General features: G+C 33.9%; 1 protein-coding gene across 3 annotated transcripts in view; it reads right to left on the bottom strand.

Moving 5' to 3' along the window:
- The window catches only part of LOC128876089 (1-phosphatidylinositol 4,5-bisphosphate phosphodiesterase epsilon-1-like), a 126032-nt gene that overhangs the window by 56822 nt on the left and 45849 nt on the right, over window positions 1-23361 (bottom strand). For all 3 annotated transcript variants that reach the window (XM_054122173.1, XM_054122172.1, XM_054122171.1), the window contains exon 4: window positions 11421-11500. The gene's annotated coding sequence lies outside the window, so the exon portion shown is untranslated. The remainder of the gene's footprint in view (window positions 1-11420; window positions 11501-23361) is intronic.

Here is a 23361-nt window from a genome sequence, read left to right as displayed (position 1 = left end):
GCTACATATAGTAATAACAAAAATGTAAAACCTATCAAGATCAATAGCTTATGAGCAAAGGAATCTAAAAGTCCTTTACCGTTTTCCAATGAGATCATTGGTTACGGAGATAAAAGCAATTAAAGTTTGCCGTTGGGACTCTCGACGCGGCCCGCTCGTGCCCGTGGTTTGTTTACCTCTGGATAGTGCGCGAGTGCTACGCACGTGCACACATGCGCGCGCGCGCGCACGCGGTCACGAGACTTACAGGGTTCAGCACTCGCGCCACGCAATACAGGGCTCAGCGCTCGCTCTCCACGTGGTCCGTGCGTTCGAGCGCGTAGATACTTTAACTCCGAATATCTCCATAACGAAGAGTCGGATTGAAAAGTGGTACAGGACTTTTCGATTCGTATTGGCACTAGGTATTCATCATGCATTGTTATTAATAGCTGACGTACCTCCGTAACGAAATCTTGGATTGAAAAATGAAAAAGGACTTTTCGATTCGTACTGGCACTAAGTATTCATCATCAAGAAGTATTCCTTATTTTTACTAACCATTGAAAGATGGAACTTGCTTTTAAGAACTTTTACTATGTCTAAGGAATGTTTGTTGGGCGAAAAAAAATTGTTTTAGTATCCTTTGCATTTGGTATGTGGCGTTACAGTCCCACATCAAGTAAATTGCATTGAGATTGACATATGAATTTGGTATGCAGTTTATAACAACAGTATTTTTTTCTTGAATAGAGTGGTTTAGAGAATAAGGAAACATTTGCAATGAGGCTGAACAACGTTAGCCGAGTCCAACTAGTATATATGTTTCTATAATATGTATTATTATATATTTCAGGATATTCCTCTATGCTTGAAAATGTGTACAATATTATATGAAATGTTCGATATAATTAAAGTAAATGTTTTATTGTCGAAACATTTATGCGAACTGAACAACCTATTGTGTACTATATGCTATAAACAAACGTTGTGTATTACCTTTGATGTCCAACAATGCAGACAGAATCGAGAGTAATTTGCAGAATTCCTACAAAGAACACATAATGAATTCAAGTCGTATAAAGCAAGTTTGAAGAAACGTACAAATACTAGTAGAGTTGAAAGGAATGGGATAAGATGATTGGATTGCAGAGGCAGAGATTCAAACACGCTTCGTCCGCTTACCGACCAGCTATTTTCACCAAATACGTGATCCAGGCTTTTCGGTCAGGAATTCTCTGTCTAAAGTCTAATACCCAAAGCGACTTTTAAATCAGCATAAAAACAATTTGGTACATTCCTCATTATTATTACTAAACAGTTAGACGTTGCAAATTTATCAATATCCATACAACAGAGTTAGGTGAAAAAAAGAAATTGCGTAATAATTAATCTTGGACGAAACACCGTTCGAAAGATAAGATTACATTTGATAGGGAGTTCATTTACCATTCATTTTTGTTGTGTTTTGTTAACCAACTTAAAGAAAGTTCAAATTAAACTATTTACACTTAATAGAAATGATTAAACCACTCGATTTCGAAGAAAGAAAATTGCAACCAGCGTATCGAGGAAATAGCAAAGTTGAATCTGGACATGTGCCTACCAACACATTTATGAATAGGCGCATTGACCGTAGTTTAGGCGTGTGTACGAGGTATGAGAAAACGACAGGAAGACCCAATATGTGGGCGGTATATACTGCGTAACCTGTCCAGAGGTACCTTTATGCGCGCTTGGAGGTTTCGCATTGGCGTGTTTCTACGTACATTACCAGTAGAAGCAAATTAACAAAGGACGATGTATGCGCGCACACGTTTGAAGCGGGAGGAGCACGGAATGCATAAAGAAGGAGAAGCCACATATGCGCATACCACGTGGCACCGCACATGCGATGGTAAACTATTAGATTCTAAGTTGCCGCTGGACGGAACTTATTGCTGTCCATAGCTACATATCTCACGCTCTTTTGTATCCTGCGAAATACGGTATAAAAAATCTTGGCGAAACTGGTTGTCGCAGAATTTTTCCGATATTTGTTTAGAATGTGTTACACTTGATCATTTTTAATAGTTAAAATTTTTTAAAATAAATTCTACGAGTGAGCGTAGAATTTATTGAGCGATTTCTCCTTTATGCATTTCTTTTATCAAACGAAACAGAAGCAATAGTCAAGAACTTTTACAGCTCTTTAGATTTTCGAAATAGTAAAAAATTGATTTGTAACGATTTTCACTCCAGCATATAACAATTAATTAATAGTCCACATTCGAGGATGGTTTCACTTCTGAAACATGAGTCGTGGCCGTTATAAAAAAAAAAAATACTTATCAAATATTTTTGCAAACTTTACGTATATGTAAATGTCATAACCAGTCACTTTGTACACCATTTGTTAATTTAATGTTAAAATATGCAACTACAGCTTCAGTTGTATCATGAAGACAATGATAATAGTGGCATTTCTATACCCTTTGCAAGTACAGCTTTTGCTATATTCTTTCAAATGTTGATTTCGTTCGCTGAATAACTTTCTATAGGTTGCTTCGGCAACGTCCAAGCAATAGGAATTTTCTGATGCGTTCCCCGTGGGGCCATGAGCCGAAATTTACACAATCGAAGTTCTCAGTGTACACGTCACGCTTTGATGGAATTCCAGAGACCCTCGTGTTGCTGCAGAAACACGGTTTCAACACAGATGGAGTGTGAATGTACGGGTCTGGGATAATTGGAAATGAAATAGAACCTCATTTCCTTCGAAATAAATTAAATGGAATGAGCTGTTTCGACTTTTTTTCCAGCCATATTGAATTTCCCTCGACTGTTTAACGATCTGTCGAACGAGCGATGGGGAACGGACAATTGGATAAAAGGAATTATTTAACGAATAATTTCATCGTTTAATGCTCTCTATACTTGCGTATCTTTTATGTAGTATCCAAAATTAGTGGTTTCAATGGAGATTTACAAATGTAATGGAATTCATTGGATTTCAAACTCTGCAACCTTTTCAGGACCTCTGTGTCCTTTACATTACTTTGGGTAATGATAGTATTTAAAAAAAACTGTACCAATATGTCTTAATTGAATTATGAGTGTGAGTAGAACTTAAAATTAAAGAGGCTGTTTTATCTATATTTTAAGGATGTCGATCTACAAGCTCAACTGTAAACTTCGACTAATTAAATAGTTACAAATTGCACGAGTTTCGTCTGATTAAGTTATTATAGTACGTAGAATATTCCATATTATTTTAAAGGAACCTTCATTTCTTGAATAAACAAAAATGATAGAGTTACAAAACTCTTCTCTGCATGAAGCTAAAGGTTGTAGCATGATATATTCACCTAGCTTTAAATTTATCAGTTGCATGGGGACTACTATCGCAGAATCGACTTTGTTTATTATATGTTTAAATTACCTATTACGTTCGCATCACTGTTTCGATTTTATCGAACATCAGAATGTATCCGAAGCGATCGTTAGACAAATGTTGAAGAATCTATATAATTTTAGGAACGTAAATGGAAGCGTTTGAACGTGTACTTAGGTGCGTCCCTAACGTGCAGGCATCCGTGATATAAAGTGATACATCTACAGTAGCTTCTCGACGATGGACACGTTATCACCGTTGCCATTGGAGGTCCATGATCGATCCTATCAACTATCAAACTCCATTAACTCGTTCGTTCACCTGCTGCCTGTTATGCGGCAATACTCACAGATGTCAGCTTTACTATAGATGCGATGTAGAAATTAATTAGGTTATGGATCATTAGGACACTTCAACCTGTCTGGAATACGTGATGGAATTAGTATTCAAAATTTCAGATTTGTTCCCCCATGTATACTTGTTCACTTTGATCTCATTTCGTTTTAATTAACTGATTAGTTCGTATCAGCTTAATGTTGATTTGCGTCATTTGTTGATCGGTATCGTTCTTTTGAGTTGCCTTATTTCGATGCAATGCTGGTAATATTCTAAGAAATGAGTATAATAAATGTTAACGATCAGGGGAATGAACGACTGGACTTGTAGCTGACTGTAAGTAACATTTACAAACAAACTTGATTTTATAGAAAAAATGGTCGAAGTACCATTACAGGCAAACAAGTAAATTATAATATATTTTGCTGATCGAACAATTGTTTCTCTTAAAAAGTTTACTATCATTTTTATATCTAACCATTGATTTACAGAGTCGTCGATTGAAAAAGCATTTTCAGAAGATATTTCATTATTTATAGGGACATCTTTGCCCTCTGCGATTTCCTGCGCTATAGGCTCGTCGAAAACTTTCAATGACTTTTAAAGCGAGTTCAGCAAACAAGTTAGAAGAACTTTCGGAACTATGAATGAGTACTTTGAGAAATACTTAATTGGAACGCAATTTCAATTCAGTTTAGAACTTTTCTCGTGAAAATATTCTGCACTTATCGTATTCGAATTAATATTTATAATATTTTGCATCATTATATACGATAAATGAATACAAAAATATTTTCGATTATGTTTGGCAACAGATAAGGTAAACTTTTGACTCGCTTTGAATTATGTTAATATCGACTGTAATATGTATATTGCAAAAGCGTAAAATTCTGTGATACATACACTTACTATCAAACAAGCTTTTGAATAAATTTGTATGCTACCACGTTTAATGTTGCTGGCAAACGTATACAGTCATTAATAAACGTAGGCATTTAACGATGCACGTTGGTAAAAGCATACCAGTGAGTTCACAATTTTATGAAAACATTTTCTTTAAATTTATTTCCAACGTACACGTAATCTTTTCACTCCAGGGAAGGCAAATCATTAAAGTTAAATTATTAGGATATCTGACTACATATTTTTAAATGTCTATAAAACCTTCAGTTTTTAATACTATTTCTAATAAATTCTAGCGAAAGTATTTTTTTTTTTAATTCTCATGTTGAAATCAATAATTGTATATAAATATTTAATATGTCTAGGAGCCAAATTATTGTATAAATTATTATTCTGTAATCCAAAATACAATAAACTTAATTACTATACGAAAGTAGACAAAATTCAACTTATTTGAACTTACTGTAAATACATCTTGAAATTCCAGTAGGCTTTATAGGCATTTTGCATGTCTAATGGCCTGCTATTTATATTCAATTTACTATTGAAAATAATACGTATTTATAGGGCAAGAGTTATAAACGAACCAGGGAGACGATTGTACACAAAACTCTTCAGATTTGCATTTGATTTGACTGTCAAAGTGTCTTGAAACAATGAACCAACGAAGTCGCTTTGGTAATATGAACGTGGATGCAACTACAGCCGCAATTGTCGAGTTCTGGCAGACATTAAACTGCAAACCCGTGCTTTGACGTCTTATTAAGCATTCGCCAGTCGTTTTAGACTACTTTAAGGGTTTCACTGACTAATTAATTAAGGATACGAAATTGGACGACAGGGTTTTATCCTTCACTCACAAGTAATCAAGGAATATTAAGCATCGAACAATGGTTTTTAAACTGTTACTGATATCTAAAAAAAAGACACTTTGAATTAAAAAAAAAAAAAAATTTTTAGTGTTTATATAGACCACTACTTTATGTTAAAGTATTCATATATATGTATATAATTATCACAATACACATATATTTCAGAGGCGAATACGTCGAAATTATCGCAATAGAAACGGCAAAAAAATATTGAAGTAATATTGAACGATCAAAATAAAATATTACGTAAAAGCGTATGCTGGATGGACTGTCAGAGTTTTATATAATCTAGTTTATTTGTATATTGGAATTCGTACTGTACATATAAAGCAAAAGAGGATAATATAAAACTGGAATATTCGGAACGCGATCTAAATATATTTAAAGCGATGTGGCTAGTTTAAACAAATTAGGCTTTAATGTGTGATTACTTGTCAGTGAACTAGTATGCGCAATTCTGTTTTTATGAAAATTTAAAGAATGGAAGAAGAGTCAAGAAACAATAGCCTGTTATACAAAGAATGCTTCTTCCTAGGCATTTGATTTTTACCTGGACAATTTGCCGAAACAAATCCGTTGAATAATATTCATTCAAAATCGATATTCCATAACCCGAATATAAAATTTGATTTTAACGATCTCTTGTACCACCTCTCATCTTTGAATAAATTTCATAACGAATTTCCATAATGCACGTTTGATAACCTTTTTATACCGATTACGAATATTTATTTTTTTAAATATCGTTGTGCGTTTGATATCCGCTTTGAACCTAATTGAAAAAGGAAATTTCAAATCAATATTCATACCAATACATGTTTCAAGAGAAATTGTTACTTAGTATCCACGATGAAATTTCAATATTTTATTACATAATAAATAATAAATAAATATAAGTAAAAAATAGTTGTTCACTACGTAATAAATAAAAAAAGTGATTTATATACAAATATCCTTTGGCAAATTTGCTTTTCTCCCAAATAATTTATCCCCATCATCGTAAAATTAGCATAAACGAAATTGTCGAAATTTCTGTTCATACTTCTCACCGTAACACTTTTACAGACAGGATTCTTATTATTATCAATTTTGTAATTGCATAATAATTACGTTGCTTTTGCTTTGTTTAATAATTTAATTTCAAATACAAAAATAATATCAAATACATGAAACGATATCAACATTAATTTACATCCCCAATTTCCTCTTTTCTGCGATAAATTAAGAATATTCCGTACATAAGGTAAAATGAAAAGTTGAACGTAACGAGTATTGCACTATGCACTAAAAACGAATAATGTTTCAGTGGGGAGCAGGGAAAAATGTTGAAACGTAAACCTTAAATGAAATACACATCCCAAGAGGGATGAAATGTTACCGGATAAACAGAAGCCACACGAAATGCAACTTCGTTTAATTCGAACGCCTAATGTTGCCAATTTTGTAGTTTTGATCTCATGATGGGGAAAATATAACGAATATTATCCTTTTGTTCAGAGTTCCTGGAACCACGCCCAAGCAGGAAGTTCTCAGATCGATATCACGTATGTGTGTCGTCTGTGAGTGTTTCCATAATCTTCTTAAAAATCTTATAAATTGTGTGGGTTTCATTTCTCTTAAAAACAAATATTGCACAATATTAAGGGGAATACTCTGTATGCAAAACAGATCACGAAATTTCAATATTTCACATACTTCATGGTCATTTCTCTTTGAAGATTTGTTCAGCGTTTCATTTTAGCATTTTCTTACTTGCATGAAAAGCAATAAAAATAGATACAAATTTTAATTTGATAACAAAAACATATTTTTCTTACTACCTTTTTTTTTTATCAATTTCACAGATTCTAACGGATTTGTTATCACACTTATCGTTGGCTTCGTGCCGTTCTCCTGCTCCGCCAAGAAAAACATTCGGTATTATTTTGATTATGAATATTTTTTAAGGTTATTTTTATTTCAGTATTTTCTATGCGCAGGACTCAACCTATATATTCGCTGCAGTTAAATGGAAAATATTGTAATGTTGTTAACTGCTTCGTGCTAGAATATTTTCTGTAGATTTTGACAAGTACATAGCCATCATCATTACACTTATTGTAAAGAAGAAACATCTCCAGTTGACCTTGTTGCTATGCTTCAACTGAGGAATGCACGGAGTGAGTAAACACGCAATAGGGTCAGTTTTATTTGATATTAATAAATGTAAATTTTATTGTCAATATTTCGTAAAATTCGTTTGTAAATATATTTTTTCATTAAATATCCTTCTTCTATTTTTCAACATTTCCAAGTATTATTTTTAATCGATTGTTTTTCTATGCTTCTTCTATATTTTGTACGATTTCATATTTATCCTATCGATTTGAGTTATCTGCACCACTGACCACGCTCATAGAGATCTATATAGACGTGTGTACCAAATAAGGATGTGCTAAAGCAGATTCAGAACGGGCACGTAGTCCTAGACGCTACGTTGCGCAAACAGTACCCATCTACTACTCGGTAAGGACCCTCAACCATATTTGTCTGGAAAGTCAACTGTTAACTACACTTCCACCAGTTCATGAATCAGAAACTCGTATTGACAACATTGAAATCTATATATGCGTCGTACTAATGATCTGTTACTAATTTCTCTACAATATCAGCGTCAATCAACTAAACAAAAATTACAAAAGAACCTAATTACATTTAACTGAAAAAATCTGTGACAGTGAGCCTACCAATATACAAGTCACAAATTCACAGTGCTCACGTAAATTCATGGCTGTCGTTCAAGGTGTACTTTTTCCTTGTCTACGTTTGTTGGGCAGCATTATTTCCACTCCGAAAGCACCCGGATATTTGGAACGGCTAATGTAAAATAGAGCTGGTAGCTGGGATTTTCTTATGTATAATTCTGTATATCTGTTGTTGATATAGGAGGGGTCGTTAGGGGTGGAATCAAATTTTCGTTGCATACTTTGGGTACGAAAGCTTTCTTCTCTTCCCGAGTGCTGTTTCGTTGGCTTCAAACAGAATACTCTATATACATAGAACTCGCCCGATAGCTTCTAGAAATAATCCATAACGCTGTACTTTGTATTGGTTCCATCGCCCACAACGTATAACATTTTGCTTAGTTATACACTACAGTAGGGTCGGTTCTTATTTTAATAATTTTTGAAATTTAAATTACGCACCGCCTAAATACTTTGCAAATATATAAAAAGAAATTCCTGTAATATTTGGGCTTTTAACTTTGCCATTGACACGCCCTCCAAACCTTCGAATATTTTAAATGGAAAATAGATGTAATTTTTTTTTTATAACTTCGGTGAAAATCGATGAAACGATTTGAAATTTGCCAGAGTCGTTATTTACAATAATAGGAACAAGTCCTGAACATTTCAAATATTTATTTTAATTGTTTCCTTACATATAAGGTCAGTAAATATGAAGCTATTTTCTCTTCTTAAAATATTCTGTAATATTATTTCAAATGTTTAAAACACAAATTATTTTCTATAAAAGTTTCACGAATAAAAATTTTTCTTCGGGTAGTTGAAAAATTTAGTATATCAAAATTCTTCTTTCAATAACAATTTAGATTTTATCCAATAACTAATTATATATGTATGTAAATTCATACGAGCATCATTGTTTATTAGAGCACTTCGCTTGTTATCCAGGTTAAGGTATATGCGAGAACAGAATTATTTATTAACAATAAGGTAGACCAGCGTGAGGAAAAATAATATCACAGATGTTGTCTTGGAGCTTTGCTAACGTGCTCATAAGTTAGTTGAAAAGCACGTTGCAACGGATTTCATATTATATATTTTAGTTATTCGTAAAATATATTCAAGAGATTTACCGGGTCTCGTTATTACAGGAAATAATGGTCTGTTGGATAAAACAACGAAGAATATTTTATGTTACTGGTGACATTACTGTTTTCAACATTCCGTGGAAGTTGTTTTAAATATGTTATATACTTGTTTGTAAAATCTATTTAAAATAGGTGATGTGGGGACTTACTTCTTCTTTGTTTTTATAATTGTTAAAAATGAGAAAAATATAATTTCCCCTTTTATCATAAATCTGTTTTAATGGCCATAAAATTATGGCGTGTGAGATAAAATAAAGGAAAAAGATTTTATCTTATTACTGACGTTACTTTTTCCAAGATTTGTTGCATTTTGGAACTATTTTTATACAAAAATATTATATAGTTGCTCCTCAAATTTGGTTATTAAACTAGATTTTGTGAACACTTTCTCCTTCTTTGTTCTTAATATTCTTATCATTATTTGGTTCAACCAAAATATAGTTTTCTCTATAGTTTTCATGATAAATTTTCTGAACACTCAATTTTCGTTGTTTTCCACTTCGTTTTTGAATGAACTGCTCAACCTAATCCACAAGTGGATAGTGCTCTTTCGGTAAATACCTTTCGGATGTTGGTCAGTGAACGTGTGCAAAATTTGAAAGTCCTTCGAATACACGGAATTTCCGCTGGCAGGGCACGTCTAACCCACGCAAACATGTAAATTAGATTAGTTTGCGTCCGCGGTTACACACGTTGATTGTCGACAATTCTTATGCCTACGGAATTTACCACCTACTCGTTACCCAGGCGCATATGCCATGATCTTAACGAAAAAATTGATCATACTGTCGTGCGTGCTGCTTACTTTCATCAAGTCAGCAAAATGAACGATATCTATCTTAACGAGATGCGTAATTTCACTGAAGCATATGAAAGTAGATCCATTCATGAGTTTATTCAGAATGTACCGTAAGTCTACATTTCTTTTTAAAAAGTAAGCTTTTACGATCAATGCTTGAGAACATTTTCAATTCGACAAATTCAGTCGTTAAACACAGCAAGAAAAGTGTCATGAATAATCCAAGAACGTGAATAATTTTTCTCAAAAATTGCGCAACGTTCCTGTCAAACGCGATGAAACGCGAAGGAGAATTTACGTATTCTTTATTTCGGCATCGCATGAAACTACGCATTGTTTTCAGTAAAAGAGTTACGTTGAAGAATTAAACAAAGAAAACAGAGAATAATTGAAGCAAAATGTTACAAAGAGAACGAATTCAGGACTTTTCGCGCTGTGAAAATGCTTCATCGAACAAAAGATAAAGAAAGCCAAGAGAGGACGAAAAATGTGGGAAAAGATCTAACAAAAGACCTCGGATCAGGAACGATACACACAGAAATTTTCAAAAGCTGATGTAACGCAGAAGCCGAGGAAAAGAAAGGAATAAGTGTAGAGAATAAAAGACGATAGATAAAAACGGGCTTACCCGTTTAAAGAAAAGATATCACAGTACATAGAAAAATAAAACCAGCGCAAAATCCAAAGTATCGATTAGGTATAGGAATTAATTCTGTGCCTTTGCATTCAATTATTTGTAACTGTAGTTTAAGTAAAAATATCTACTTTTCATTTAATTATAATAATGTTCATTATAATGTAACTAATCATTAATATAAAAATAATTATAAACAATATTTCATATATAATAATAATTATGTTTTCGTACTTCAATTTAAACAATCTGGACAATTATAAACATAAAGTTCAACGGTCATAAAATTTGAGAATTATGCCTGACAACTGTCAATGCAAGAATAGTGATAATTAGTTAAAAGGAAAGTAGAACTTCGCGTTACATGAAAATATTATTTATAATTTTCCGATTGCCTCGTCATTAATGTTAATTTAATCCGTTCTTATACACTTGAAAAGTCTCTGGTGTATACCAAGGATGGAAATATCTTTCGTCGATGAAACTTTCATAAGAATTTAACAGAGTATAAGGAAGCTCTTTAAATGCTAATTTTTATTATAATTAATGAAATACGAGTTCTGTAACATGGTTGTAAAATTATTAAAAACTCTTTGAACTGTACTCACTGCTCGCATAGTATTATTAATTACTCGCATAAAGCTACTCACCCTCTTAAATTTAGTGCACACGTCATCAACAATGTCTGTTCGTCATAATTTGAGCACTGCTCGCAACAATCTCACTTGATCTGTAACATAAAGAAGAAAAGAAAATTTACTTTTCTATCTATAACAAAAACTTGTTCAATAAGATTATGATGTACAGAGAAATGATTCTGAAATTGTATCGCGCGTATACGATTGCTATACAGTGTCAGAGTCGGCGACTATGTCTGATCATTACTCACTGTTTCTACTTGTGTCTGTCTCTAGAAACATTCTGATTCCACTGGAACAACAAACAGTTTCCAACCAGACGAAACATAGTAGCACCGACAAAAAACAGATACCACACCATCGTGTATATTTATAAACGTTAGTATTAATAACGAACGTGTTAATAAAAAAAGAAATGTTTTTAAAAAGATGCAAAACCTAACACAAGAGTTCCTAAATTTATTAAGCGACGATTGCAACGAAACAAAACAAACTACTGTTGTTATCGTACGAATATTAATTACATTTTTCTATTATAAAAATAATATAAACTTCGTTGAATTAAAATAAAATATTTATCCTGTTTTTAAAAATAAACGAATATTCTCTTTCTTCTTGTTACGTTATTCTGCTCTTCCTTTAATATTCTTATTAAAAATTGTAGATTATTCGGTAAAGTACTTTCAAAACAACTATTCAACTGCGCAATAAAATTTCCCCGGTCACGACTCCACCTCGACTCGCCAAGTTAATAACTATTTTCCGCGAAACATCCCTTTTTAACGGCTCGTTCGTTTGCACCCTCTTTTCTCAGAAAGACCTGTCGTTGCTGGACCTGATGACGCATAGCTCATAAGTCACAAGTTTTTCTACCGAGTCAAGATCTAACCGTTTTCTTTTACCTGGAGGCCACTTTCGCAATATTACACATTATAACAGAAAATTAAACAAATCATGACTGAACTACTCCATGCCTATTATTCATTCCGTGTAATATGCAATTATTGTTTAACAATTGAGAATATAATTTTTATGGAGTAAATTATAGATCAAAATTTCATCCTTCTCATTGTTATTTCATTTTAATTCGATTCCGTATAGAACAAACGATTCAATTGGACAAGGTGGTATAAACTATAGACTTGGCTCGCCACGAGGCGCCTCTATCTCTCTCGGTGATGCTTAATGCAACGACTATAACGTGTTAATTACTGCAATTGAATTCCAATATGGATCCATTAATTTGTCCAATCTGAATTACGAGTCGTTCCAAAATTGTCGTACCAGAGGGAAGGCTCAGTTTTCACGTTTGTCACGGAGATCGATGGCTCAGATGGATATTGCGGAAACAGGTGCGCCACTTCTCAGTTTGTAATTGTCTTTGTGAACGAGGAAGTGAGCAATTTACACATTTGAGGGCGATCGTTAAAGGTGACCCGCGAATGGGAGCCGTTAACTGTGCCGTGAGATTTCTCAAAATCAGAGCTCCTACATAAATTACAATCACATTTTGTTTGCCGAAGAGAAATCTTGTTTGCTTTGTAGACAGACAGGGCCACTTTCGACGATGCATCACCGATGTAGAGAGAAGTTCAAGAAATCAGCGACAAAGGTGAATCGTGGTTGCCCGGAGGGAGTGAAGAGGAGCGTCATTTGTCAAGAGGAGAGGTCTTGTTGCGTTATAATATTTCCGGTGAAATTGCATGACAGGATTGCAGCGCAAGATATTTTACTCGTAGTCGAGGATGCTCTGACGCTACTTCTTGTCAATGTCGTGTGAACAGAGATACGGTAACCACCCGCTTAATTGTCGGCGAACGTGTACGTTTGTTTACAGTTATTATTTTCATTTATTGGAGGCCATGATTCTTACAATCATGACTTATATCAAATTTGTAATAAGGATCCACACATGTAACTTTACATGATAAAATGAAAAAACGTGCTAAAAAATATGTAAACGAAGATTCCAAATTCTTGAAAAATGTGATTTTTACGAACGAGTCGGAATTCAATATCTGTACTTTGGATGGAATAGTAATACTGTGGAGAGAAGCGAATGTTGCAATGAATATTAAACATCTTCGATCCGCGACCAAAGGTGCACAGGGACAGAAAGGTGGATAATAAATTGTACGGGGTTATATATCATCCTCTAAATCGGAAATATAATTGTTTGTCAATGGAGATAGTGTAAAAATTTCAAAATGCTCAAAATTAGGGAGTCCATTCTACTCATAGCTATAAAGATTGCATGCATCGCTCTGAGGCATTAACTAATGATATTTTAATTTAATATCATTTCACCTATCACGTTCTCAAAGAAAGAATCTTTCTTGTGGAAAGAGAAGTCAAGACAAAACCCCATCGTTCCATCATACGAGAATGTGATCAAAGTTAATGACCCATTACGTAATATCAGCAGAGGATAAAATTGCGTATAAAAGCTGAGTGTACGCGAAGCAATGTTCGCTTTAACGTGGCTCGTAATTGTAAATTAACATTCTCGTGTGACTAACGTTAACGAAATTTATATCACGTTAACGGTTACTTCTCTGCGCTATTCTATGAAACTGGATGAACTGGTTAAGCGAAGAACTTTTCTATTCGGCATTTTCACAAGTAACGAGCGAATAAACTTCGCCATAGAAACATGGAAAATAGAAATATTAAATGAAGAAAAACGTGATGCACAAAGTAAGGATTAATGTCCATTTTGAATATACGCTAATTACATATTACCATGAGTATAATATATTCCTTCAAACGAAACTAAGATGTCGTTTGTATTTCTAGCGAAATTGCTTAATAAATGTTTCTAATAAGCAACTTTCTTCCCCGTAAGGTCGAAAACGACGCTTTACCTAAAGAAGGGGAGAGCTATAAACTTGATCAGTTGTTGAACTTAAATACAGAAATGCAATTACAACTTTGCCACTCGCAGAAAACTTGAAGATAGTTAAATTATGAAAGCAGATACCTGCGTTTCAATGATTACCGAGTGGTAGGACGTTTAAATCGGCTGCTTTCTTCGGAAAGAAAAATCCACAATAGTAGTGGCAGTCATTGTAGGTTAAGGAACTTTGGAAACTCTTGTCGATATTATAAATATCTTTATATTTAATTAAGTAGGATTCAATGAAAATACGAATTATACTTAGAGTTTTCAAGATTCATTGTTTATAAATACTCGTCACTCCTAAGCAATCCGAACGACCGATTCCATTTCTTTCGCAACGCGCTGTAAACGATCGCTTTATCGACAAAAATTTCGTGGCAAACTCGTATCAGATCACCTGGGAACCACGTGAACGTCGAAGCACTATGACATTTCTGTCGAAGAAGAAAGTCTCGACGGAAAAGGACGAGCCACATGAACTAAAAAGAGACCGAGTCCAGGTCATGCTGAAAGTTACAGTAAGATAAGTGTTCGAGCCTGAACTTGCTGCTCGATTTCCGTCCCGAAACTTGCCGCGTTCTATGTACATGTAGCTGTAAATATTGCACGAAAAGTAGAACGCTTTTAAAAATCTCCATCCCGTTTAACCAGATTCATTCTTTAGGGAAATTGAATCACATTAACGTAATCTTTCAAATTTATTGAGTGACATTTTGATTTCTCTGAAATCTCCACGAAGTCACATAATATAATATGAAACATAATAAATTCAGGAGGTATTGGAAGATAATCGAACGACTCCAAACGTATCAGTTTCAGGTAGATAAATTCGACAAAAGCTAACCCTGGCAAATAATTTCAAATTAATGCGACATCCATTTTATGGGTATAGTTGCTTATTCAATTTATATAATATCCCGTGCAACAAAAGGTTCTGGTCAATCGATTTTCTTCTTCTGAATGAATGGTCTGGAAGGCGAAAGGGTTATTGTGGAGACTGCAACGTGGGGCTCGCTATAGTCACGGTAGATAAGAACTCCTGTCAAACTCAATGTAGTGATGAAATACAAACGAAGTACACTATTATTGGCTTGCAAGAAGTTTTGCTCTGCCTACTGTTCCAAAAGGTGAAGCTTTCTCGCATGTCCATGGCAATTATCATATTCATATACATAACATATAGAATACATCAACAATATCCTACAGAGTATAGTGAATTTCATAATTCATCAATTTGTTAGATCAAATTCGTGTGAAAACTGTAAGAAACATGTTTGTATATTTCTAACATATCGTTGGAATTTCAAACATTACATGTATGGTAATTTCTATAGATCATCCATAAAATCGAACATATGCAACAATATTGCGCGTTACAGAACTCGGTCACCATCGACGTGACACAGGAAATATAAATAATGATAAACTAAACATTTCTTATTACGTACTCATTCCAAGTAATCATTTCATTAATAAACACTAAATTTTAGAGAATTGCAAAAAAATGTCCATACATTTAACATTGAGATATTAAAACGAAAATAATTAAATCAAATAATTAAACGGTTGATATTACGGTTGAAATATGTTGTGGTATCGAATTTGTAGGAATTCCAATAAACACTTCAAACAAAAAATAGCTCGTGTAAGTTTGCAGTCGCCGTATATAGCAGATACGTATCATTATATTTTTCAAAGTGGAACAAATTTCCGGTCTCGCGCGCCCTACTAGTGAAGAGGGAAGATAAGCCAGCAGAGAAGAAAAAGGAAGGGACAAGCAGACGGAAAACCTGGCAGACAGGAAGGTGAAGGGAGAAAATGAAGAATCGCAACAGGAACCTCCCTGGGAACCCCCAAGATGCGTGGATGTCGTCGGTGATAACACGATATTATTTCACTACACAAACGGGACCGTACGTGACCACGATGTTAACTATCCCATTTTCTTCTCGACGGTATCGACGCTATACCGTGATGGGCTATTAATCAATTTCCAGCGGATAATACGATTCTGCTACCGACCCAAGACGGAACGTGGTTGCACAATCTTGGCGATTCGCCAGCCGTGACTTCCTATAGATTGGACGAGTTCTTGTGCCCTCCATTTCTCTCTTTTTTTTTTTACGCCACGAAAGGAGTTGAAATGTGCATAATAAGAAAAAGGGATTCGTGTTCGTCTTGTTTCTTCGCGTATCAAAACAACTGTTGCACCTCGCTGTTTATTTCTTTTTCAACTTTTTAAGAACAAACAAGTAAATAGGATATTTATGGTAAATATTTTGTGGAACAATTCGTCAGAGTAAAGTAGGATATTTCATTTAAAATCTTTCTACGTGACATTATACCAAATTTCTTTTAATATTTTTTCCTCTAGGTGCATGCTATAACCACGCTGATAATGAATAGAACAAAATCAGTTTTCATTGGTTTGGACTATCAGGATGGTCTGCGAAACAAATTGAGCTAGACAGTTGTGAATTTAACAAAATCTTGTACATACACACCAAATTGCAAAAGTTTCTATTAAGTACTTTGGCTGTAAACAAATCATAACAATTGCCTCGGAACTAGTTGAAAAAAAGTGTACTCCGTTAATATCTTGCAGGAAAATATTTTGCATATAACGATTGTGCCCGTTTGTTGCACGATTAGCGAAATAATTTCGGAATAACAAATCAAATACACTAATTTAAAAATAATGTGTACGAACGCCATCCCCGCTAATAACTGAGTTATATCAGGGCAAAATTACTTTCCGATAGCTTTAATGACACCGCTATCGGCGTGACGCGAATTACTTAAGCCACAGCGTATTATAGTTGAAATAAGTTTGCAGAGAAGGAAATACGATTCATGAGAATACGGCTCTATCTGATCGATAACCAACCCCATCTGTATTTATTAACATATAAAGTGGCGGTTTCAATTTCTTTATATCATTGTGCAATTTCAACATAATTACGTGCCATTCATAGCAATACTTATATACGCTCGATACATAATGGACCATGGAATACTGTAGCCCGTTATCTGCTTATAGATCATTGTCTAAGTATACATACCGCAATATCAATGAAGCACTCAGTTTTAATTGGTAATTACGGTTCTAGAAAAGAGCATTTAATGAATTAAACTTCAGTTACTTTATGAATTGCGAGATATTTTCATTTATAGATAAAACGTGAGAGAAAATTCAAGCTTTCATTATTTTCTTATTTTTAATTTTTTCAAATCAAATGGTTAATAGTGAATAATACATTCATAAATAAGAATCTCTTTTCAAGTTTTAAATTCATATCGATGGAAGACAGAAATCAACAATGCTAACATGTAATGTACATGAAAACAGTAATTTAAATAAGGACCACCATTTTGAATAAAAATCAACTTTTTGAGAATAATAAAAATATTCTTGTACTCTACTTGCAATGCACATTCGTATATTACAAGCACAACATTTTTTAATGAATAGTTCCACTACAATTAATTATCAGATAATCACAACAACTAAAGTATAAATGGATCAGTTTGAAATAAAAGAGCTATTTTCTCAGCGTTTTCGAATGTAACCGAGCACTAATTTGAACAGTTACCTTCCATGTGGATGATGAGAATTTCAAGTTAATATGGTCCGGAATTCAGGATTCAGAAAGTGAAGCAATCACTGCGTTTAATTGGTTAAAGACTATCAATCTGTTAAAGTGAAATGGTTGTCCTCAACTAGGTCGATCATCACAGAAATTCTAAGTGTCCCTACAGTTGAACTTGCAAGTTGGAAACTCATAAAGCGTCTGGATCTCGGAATCATACGGGTAATTCAAGCAAATTCCAGTCCAATTAGAAGTCTTAATAGCAGCGGGCAGTAAACGAAAATTTGAACGTCTAAAGCACGAATATGATAACCATGAATTCGAATTGAATTATCGACAGAAAAGTGCAAGGGGCTGAATCTGCCACAGCCAATGGCACAGAAGTACCCACTTTCGAGTAACAATTTTTATTCATGCTTCCAGTAACGTAACAAACCTCTGTACTTATTATGTTCCTTTAGTGCACGCGATTTACCGACTGAAAAATCTCCGGTCGCACGTGAATTTGATCTTTATTGGCATCTGTTCGAGGTAGAAATCGCTATTTACCTCTTCTAGGTGAATTGGCGGTACCGATTTTATTATTGGAAAGCGGGTGCCACCGTATATGATTTTGGTGTCGGATTTCTGATAGCTCGCGAGATATTTACTAGTAACGATCGGCTAGTATTACAGCTTGAAGTACAGCTGCAATTAGTAACTGAGAGCGCAGCGTAGTTGGTAGCGTGGTAAGCTAAGACTTGCCCACCAAATTGATGCTCCTTTGGAGCAGGTTCGAACCACCTTTGGCGCTTGTTCTCAAGATGCAATTTGTTTTGCTGCCCACGTTTTTCGGGTTATACATGGACTCTATTATTCACATTTAAACGTGACTTTTGCGTAATTGGTGGGTTTAATTAATAGGAACTTTAATAGTAAATGCTATTAAAAACACAAGGTTATGTTGCGTGCAATATTTATATCGATGGTCAATGATAGTCACAGCTTTTGTAGTCATTTTATGACGGGATTAAAATTTAATATATTTTCCCATGTTAAGAGAAATTCTGAAAAATAAACAAGAATGAAAGCAATTTAAAAACACACTATTTAGAAACAAAATCGCCTAACTCGATTAAAATCAATTTACAAACGTTCAGTGTCAATGCAATATTTCTTAAAACCTGCCATTATCATCAACAAAATTGAAACTTACCTTTGTCTACACATACTATAACTTGACTATTAAAAGTTAATACGTCGCTTTTATCTATCGTGGAAATACGCATCGTCGTCCTTTTTCATTTCCCAATAATATTAAACAATCGTCGATAATTTTCCTAAAAGCCTTCAGTCGAGTGATACTTTATACACGGTAATTTCGTAATAATTAAAGGTAAATTCAGGTCGCTATGTTGCGATTAATAAGCTATCGCGTGCGTCAAATTAACGTGTCGGCGAACACCGTAAATAGTTTCTACGAAGCCAAGGAATTTCCTGTACGTAAATGGACCGCGTATTTATCGAGTTTTCGACATTCTATGCGCGTAAGAAAAACGTGTTTGATGCAGACGGTGGTCCATTGCGTAATGTCAGCCCGCATACAGTGTCAATCACTCTATTCACTTCTTGCTAGAAACGATGATATACATTTATCGGTCGAATTTTAATTTATCGCTATTTTAGATACAGCAGAACAATTTTCATCGGTATATCGATCAATTAAGCGGACCATGAAACACTCGTTTTTCTGAAGTTGATAAATAATTACGAGAAAAGTATATTCTTTGATGTCTCAAGTTTCGAAACTCTATAAATTTTGTTGTCAATAGTATAAATGTTACAAAGACTATTCATGAAAGCATGTTTAATACTAAACATTTTTGCTAATTCTGCACAGTTTCAAGCTTTCATACTATTTCTACTTTAACATTGCTATCAGATTGTGAACACGAATACTGCAATGTTTACATATGTTGTAAAATGATTGGAGACTATTCTCGCTTTTATAACAAGGTTTCGATAACAAAAGGTACGCGAATCACCGTGTTTGAATAACGGCTACATGTCTATCCGTGATGTACACGCATAAAAATAAAATACGTCGTTTCGACCCTTTGACAAGACCCTTGTCAGATGTTACAAAGAATCGTTTCCATGCGATGTTGCAAAAGAAACGGTACAGCTTTGTTATAGGAAGAAAAGAGCGAGAAACGGAGCAATAAATATAGCGTATGATTCGAAGGATATTGACAATTTTTAAAGATTGGAAACAAACGAGAATTTATTAAAAAATTAATTATAAATGGAATACTAATCCTAAAAAAGGAATACTATGAACGATCATATCTGTAACTCGAATCTGATTTTGTTCAAATTAAATATTTCATTGACTAACTTATAAACGTTTGTATATTGTTGTATTGTTTCACTGATTACTAGTTAAGCAAATAATTTCGATTTTTTCTTTGAATTAAACGTTAACTGCAATATCTTTTAAAACGTTAACTGCAATATCTTTTAAAACGTTAGAGCATATAAAATATCGTAACAATAATTTGTTTTATAAATCGGTGGACCAGAATGCAGTATATTTCACAGCAAACATAAAAGACTCGAGTATTAAATACTTTATACCCCATACTTTTTGCATTAATTGACAAACCGTCTTTTGTTACGACTAACTTTATCAACCAATTCGGAATATCGACGAGCAACAGAATAATCTCCATTCGAAAGGTATTTTTGCATAGAATAAAGCTTCCGTTGAATTTATAGGCACTCGAATATAAAATAGAAGACAAGCTACGCATATAAAATAATTTGTTGAAACAATCGTAAATATGCACAAACAAAGTTATTGTACATTGTAGCGGTAACTAAACGGCAAACAAAATTATATAGCTAACTGTAGATTTAAGTATATGCATATTGTGCTATGTGTAGCTAAAAATAATAGTGTTTAATATAAATAATCGATGTACTAGTGCACCAATTTATACTTTTTAACCAATGTTTGAATGAAAATTTTAATGAGAGCAGCTTTCTCTGCAGCTGTTTAACACGTAGATATTATCTATGCAGCTTCTTCCTTTTCTACAGATGATATGTTCTAAATAGTAGAAAATACGTTAAAAAATTAATAATTTTGGTAGTATCTAAAATTTGTGATTTGCATTGCCAAGAATTAAGAACGAGCCACTGTGGCATGAACTCGTGGTATTTGACGTCTCTTAAACCAGCCACGAAATTAAGAAATAATGGGCATTTGTAGGAATCTGTCTATAGCTATGCTACTGAAGAGATGTGGCTGCCAGTGCGTTAAAAACGGCTGGAGGTTAATGCTGCGGAAATCGATAACGGGAACACGTGTACCACGAGATTACAAAGGAGAGGGTAAAAAGAGAACGAACCGCAAAATTGCAATGTTACTGCCTGCGCGACGCTTCAAGTGTAACGATTAATCAATCTTAAACGTTGTTTCATCTTTGTAACGCCTTTAGACGAAGGAGACCTCAATTGACACTCCATCGTGGAAAAAATCTGTAAAATACTTAGAAACCAAATTACTATTGCCACATACAACATATTGTGATAACAATTTTTTTTTAAATTTTGACATGTACAGTCTTTAACGAGTAGTCTTTAATTATTGACGCAATGGAACGTCGATTCAAGAATAGCTACTCTGGACTTCAAGCATGAAAATGCTTGCGACAGCAAAGCAAAATATATTTAACGAAGGACAAAGTTAGTCCTGATATGGAGCGAAATCGATAAGGGGTCAGACTCAAGGTAGGAACTCTAATAAAAGGAACCGAATAAATCCATGTAAATATTGTAGGACGAGTGAAAAAGTCATACGTTTAATAAACGAGCAAAAAATTAAAAAATTTGCAATGTAATCGTCAGTGTAAGGAAACTAGGCTAGATGTAGAAATTAATTACATCCAATAATATTTTAACATTTTAATTATATACATCACGTAAGAACAGATTGGTTTCATAATTAAGCCATTAAACTTAACACCAACTTCGTTCGTGCGGAGTATCTTTAAACAATTTTAAACACTAAAATGCAGGAACATGTTTCGTATGAAACGATTTCACATTTAATATTTTTCTTTCCAGTTTCTTTTTCCTTTTCCTCAACGGCAAACCACATTATCCTCATGGGAAGTGTGCCCTTCTCAATCAGTTTCAAAAAGATTCGGGGTAAGCTCTATCGACAATGTCTCCTCTTTTCCTTGGGTGACCCTTTCTTTATAAAAACGGATAAAATACGCGAGGAAAACTTTAAATACGTTTATCGCGACTGCGAAGAAGTATATAACACTCTGAAATACAAATTGTACATATAACAGCTCCAAGAAATTCCATGAAAGTTGTATAATTTCTATTGGAACAAAATTGTTCGCTTCACGTTCTCTTATCAAGTGAAGCGTTTATGTTCAAATACAAGGAAGAATTATATAATTTTTTAGTAAAAGGATTTTATAGAAAAATAATAGTTTACGCAACATTCCTAACAGTGAGATGATAGAATGTTTTAGAACAAAGGTAGACGAAAAATACTACATTGCATTACAAATAACCCCTTTTTAGATATACCTTGCAATTTTCACTTTATCAGCTAACGAAATAGATTTTCTCAAAAATGTATAGACCTTTGAAGTGCGTTAGCTTAGAAATAGTAAAGTGGCGCAGTTTACTAATGAATTTTAAAGAGTAAATACATCTACATGACATTTCAGCTACTTTTATTACTTGAAATATTTCTTCCACTCTCGGTGTTTCAAAGAATCTTTTCCAGAAAAGTTGTACCGTTCCGCGAGAGATACTTTATCATGAAAATATTTTCATCCTAGGTAGAGATGTCAAGGTGGAAAGGTCAATCTGGTGTTTTTTTATGCAGTATGTTCTATAGCTTGTATCCTAACATGGGGACCCACTCCAGCGGTCGATCGAGGACGCAAACATAATGAAAAAAGTTTATATAAACATGTGCCGTGTCTAACCTTATTTCCTGAGTTACAGCTATTCTGGTACTCTGAAGATTCTTAATCGCAAACTAAGCTGACTCGAGCATACAATGTTCAACAAACGTTGCTGAGTTTCGATAACAAACAAAATCAAAATTGACCATCTCCTCTTGCTTGCAACGTTTAGAATTTCATCATCAGGAAGCATGTTCCTCGCAATATCCTTTTAAAAAATAATAATCCAATGATACAACCAAGTTTTACGTAAACATAGGACAAAAATTCTGCGAAAATAGTAAAAATTGTAAATGATAATTAAAAACGATATTGCCGAATTTAGACAACTTTCTTTCTTTGGTTTTCTCGAGGAGTAAATTAAGCGAAGAATTTTATATTAATTGCTTGAATAATCAGTTGCATAAATTATTGAAAGAAGCTCCATTGATATTGATGCATTTATGAACTAACATAAAATATACAAAATAAAATACACGTTACAACAT

This window comes from Hylaeus volcanicus, chromosome 5, assembly GCF_026283585.1.
Source record: "Hylaeus volcanicus isolate JK05 chromosome 5, UHH_iyHylVolc1.0_haploid, whole genome shotgun sequence".
In the NCBI taxonomy this organism is placed as follows: domain Eukaryota; kingdom Metazoa; phylum Arthropoda; class Insecta; order Hymenoptera; family Colletidae; genus Hylaeus; species Hylaeus volcanicus.
Note: the sequence above shows the minus strand (reverse complement) of the source record. Positions and strands in the feature narration are given on the sequence as shown.